The sequence below is a fragment of the Pseudophryne corroboree genome, chromosome 5 (genome assembly GCF_028390025.1).
Source record: "Pseudophryne corroboree isolate aPseCor3 chromosome 5, aPseCor3.hap2, whole genome shotgun sequence".
NCBI classification, from domain to species: Eukaryota; Metazoa; Chordata; class Amphibia; order Anura; family Myobatrachidae; genus Pseudophryne; species Pseudophryne corroboree.
Window position 1 is genome coordinate 31,296,705 of NC_086448.1, and position 4,689 is coordinate 31,301,393.

Genomic DNA, 4,689 nt, shown 5'->3' on the forward strand with positions numbered 1-4,689 from the left:
CAAATCATCATGCATAGGACACCACAAATAGGTTGAACTCGATGGGCAATTGTCTTTTTTCAACCTCAGATACTATGATACCAAGTGCAGCGTTGAGACTGTGCTCCGACTTAGGACAAAGCGGTCAGGACCCCATTCTCCCCTTCCCCATAAGGCCCATTAGGGAGGTACGGACTTCAAGCCCTCCTTCATGAAACCTTGGGAGACCCTTTACATCTCCAGCTCCTGGAGATATAAGGCCCCCTACTGCTAGAAGGCTTGGGTGTGCTCTCTCTGAGGCCTCTCACAACTTCCCACATCAGCTCCCCTTTGACAAAATGAGAGGGCAGCACGTTGGGCTTCAGGGACTGCAGGCCAGAGGACCAGGTGACGTCCAATTGCCTACTTGGTGCGCCTTTAAAAACCCAGTGTACAAAGGATAAGAAGGACACAGCTTAGCAGATGGATCTGGTAAAGATGTAGTCCCACCTATGCGTGGTCAGGTCATTCGCTTTCCCTGATCAGATGCTGCTTCTATCAAGCTATTTCCCCAGTCGGAAACCACGGCGTTCACTCTTGCTAACACCATGGAAGGGTGTTAGCAAGAGGGGACAATAATATAAGGTCAAAGACACTGCAGCTTCTGTCAGATTTGAATGTTCATCAGTATTGTTGCTGTAGTCATAGGAGGTCCAACAAGAGCTCGTCATGAGACCTCCAGAGACTGCAGGTTCTACTCAGCAAATAGGTAATAATTAAAAAAATCATGACACTGAAGAAGCCTAATCCCTTGTATATGTCACTATAATCATTAGAACAGTCTGTAAAGTTATAATAACTAATTTAAAGTCATTTCTGTAAGTAACGAGGATGTATTGTATCAGTCACCACCGGCGGCACCAGAATGCACACATCACTTATACAGCATTACGTTCCCATATTGTGCTCCAGCTGGCAGTAGCAGCATTTGGGCTTGTGGGTCATATGTTGTGCAGACTGGGTGAGACCACAATCTTCCTGTCTCCACATACTGCCCATGGGGTGGGAGTTAGTGTGTTTATAAGGCAGATGTTATAGCAGCAATCCCACACAGATTACTTTTTCTCATACGTCCTAGAGTATGCTGGGGATGCTTCAATAACCATGGGGTATAGACGGGATCCGCAGGAGACATGGGCACTTTAAGACTTTAAAAGGGGTGTGAACTGGCTCCTCACTCTATGCCCCTCCTCCAGACTCGTTAGATTATGTGCCCAGCGAGACTGGATGCACACTGAGGAGCTCTCCTGAGTTTCTCTGAAAAAAGACTTGTGTTAGGTTTATTATTTTCAGGGAGACCTGCTGGCAACAGGCTCCCTGCTTCGTGGGACTTAGGGGAGAGAAGCAGACCTACTTCTGTGAGTTTCAAGGCTCTGCGTCTTAGACTACTGGACACCATTAGCTCCAGAGGGTCTGATCGCTAGGTACGCCTAGATGTTCGTTCCCGGAGCCGCGCCGTCACACCCCTTGCAGAGCCAGAAGACGGGTGAGTAAAAGAAGATCAGCAGACTTCAGTGACGGCATAAGACTTCAGTGTCTTTGAGGTACCGCGCTGCGGCCCATGCTCCCACACACACAGCGGCACAACAGGGTGCAGGGCGGGGCGCCCTGGGCAGCATAATACCTCATAAATACCTGGCAAAAGAGGAATACAGTTCTTTGGCACTATGTCCAGAACCCCGCCAGTATAAAGAATATGAAAATGAGCAGGACTGAAGCGCGCTATTAAGGGGGCATGGCTTAGCCCTCACAGCTCTAATCAGCGCCATTTTCTCTTCACATAGCTGTAGAGATGCTGGTCCTGACCTACACTGCTGTACAAGTAACAGGGTGCAAAACGGGGGGGGGGGGGGGGCCACAGTATTTTGGTGCTGTTTTATTAGTATAAAAGCGCTAACAGGGCTGAGGCATTACTTTAATCGTTTCAGTACCGGGATAGGCGCTGGGTTGTGAGCTGGCAAAACTCCCTCTGTGTTTCTCTAACAGGCTTTGCTGTGGGTCTGTCCCCTACAGCCCCAGTGTGTTTGTGGGTGTTGGTACGCGTGTGTCGACATGTATGAGGCTGAGTGCTCTTCCCAGGAGGAGGCTGGAGTGGGGACAGAAAAGACTGTGGGAGTGACCGTGTCACCGCCGACAGCTGATTGGGTAAATATTTTGAGTGTTTTGAATGCAAATGTAGCTCGGTTGCATAAGAGATTAGATAAATCTGAGTCTCAGAACCAGACATGGAGAAAATCCATGGAGGATGCATTGTCGCAAGCTCAGACCCCCTCGGGGTCACAGAAACGTGCATTTACCCAGATAGCGGATACAGATACCGACACGGACTCTGATTCCAGTGTCGACTATAGTGATGCCAGATTGAATCCTAAACTGGCTAAGAGCATTCAGTACATGATTGTGGCGATAAAAGACGTATTACATATCACGGAAGACCCTGCTGTTCCTGATACTATGGTCTGCATGTTTAAGGGAAAGAAACCTGAGGTGACGTTTCCTCCCTCTCATGAACTGAACGCTCTTTTTGAAAAAACTTGGGAAAATCCTGACAAGAAGTTACAGGTTCCCAAGAGAATTCAGGTGGCATATCCGTTCCCCTCTGGGGACAGGGAAAAGTGGGAGTCAACCCCCACGGTGGACAAAGCTCTATCGCGTCTGTCCAAAAAGGTGGCACTTCCGTCTCCTGACACGGCAGCCCTAAAGGATCCTGCGGATCGTAAGCAGGAAAATACTATAAAGTCCATTTATATCACTACAGGTACGCTGCTTAGGCCTGCCGTTGCATCGGCATGGGTGAATAGCGCTATTGAATAGTGGGCAGATAACTTGTCATCTGATATAGATTCCCTGGACAGGGATGGCGTGCTTTTGACACTGGGTCATAAAAGGGATGCTGCAGCCTATCTAAAAGGAAGCTGCGAGGGATATTGGCCTTTTGGGATCAAGGGCCAATGCCATGGCAGTCTCGGCTAGGAGAGCATTTTGGATTCATCAATGGAACAGTAGTGTCTTGTTTGGTGTTGGCCTCACTGACCTGGTATCTACGGCTACCGCAGGTAAGTCATCGTGCCTACCTTATGTTCCTGCACAACAAAAGAAAATGCCCCACTATCAGATGCAGTCCTTTCGGCCCAATAAATACAAAAAAGGACGAGGGTCTTCCTTCTTTGCTACGAGAGGAAGAGGAAGGGGAAAAAGGTCACAGGCTGTGGCAAATTCCCAAGAGCAGAAGTCCTCCCCGGCTTCTACTAAATCTACTGCATGACGCTGGGGCTCCTCTGCGGGAGTCCACACCGGTGGGGGCACATCTCCAACTCTTCAGTCAGGTCTGGGTTCGCACGGCCCTGGATCCTTGGGTGTTAGAAATAGTAGCCCAAGAGTACAAGTTGGAGTTTCAAGACGTGTCCCCTCACCGATTTTTCAAATCGGCCGTGCCAGCTTCTCTTCCAGAAAGGGAGGTAGTATGCGCTGCAATACTAAAGCTGTGTCAAAATCAAGTCATTGTCATGGTACCCCGTCACAACAGGGAGAAGGCTTTTATTCGAGCCTGTTCATGGTCCCGAAGCCGGATGGCTCAGTCAGACCGATTCTGAACCTAAAATCTCTCAATTTCTATCTAAAAAAATTGAAATTCAAGATGGAATCTCTCCGAGCAGTGATCTCCAGTCTGGAGGAGGGGGATTTTACGGTGTCGGTCGACATAAAGGATGCCTATTTACAAGTCCCATATATCCTCCACATCAGGCTTATCTGAGGTTTGCTGTTCAGGATGGTCATTACCAATTTCAGACGTTGCCGTTTGGTCTGTCCACGGCTCCGAGGATTTTCACCAAGATTATGGCGGAAATGATGGTTCTCCTGCGCAAGCAGGGAATCACAATTATCCCGTACTTGGACGATCTCCTGATAAAGGCGAGATCAAAGGAGCAATTACTGAAAAATGTTACGCTCTCCCTGACAATTCAACATTGTTGGCTCCTAAACTTGCCAAAATCACAATTGGTTCCGACGAAACGGCTGTCGTTCTTGGGTATGATTCTGGATACAGAATTACAGAGAGTTTTTCTTCCAGTGGAAAAGGCTCTGGAAATACAGAACATGGTCAAACAGATTCTGAAACCGGCAAAGGTGTCTGTTCTTCAATGCACTCAGTTGCTGGGGAAGATGGTAGCAGCCTACGAGGCCATTCAGTTTGGCAGGTTCCATGCCAGAGTGTTTCAGTGGGACCTGTTGGACAAGTGGTCCGGGTCTCACCTGTACATGCACCGGAAAATAATCCTATCTTCCAGGACCAGAATCTCTCTCCTCTGGTGGCTGCACAGTTCTCACCTCCTAGAAGGACGCAGGTTCGGGATGCAGGATTGGATCCTGGTGACCACAGATGCAAGTCTCCGAGGCTGGGGAGCAGTCACACAGGGGAAAAATTTCCAGGAAAAATGGTCAAGCCAGGAAGCTTGTCTGCACATAAACATTCTGGAATTAAGGGCCATTTACAACGGCTTTCTACAAGCGGAACATCTTCGCGGTCTGCCCGTCTTGATTCAGTCAGACAACGTAACAGCAGTGGCGTACATAAACCGCCAGGGCGGAACAAAGAGCAGAGCGGCGATGGCGGAAGCCACAAAAGTTCTTCGCTGGGCGGAGAAACATGCAAGCGCTCTGTCAGCAGTC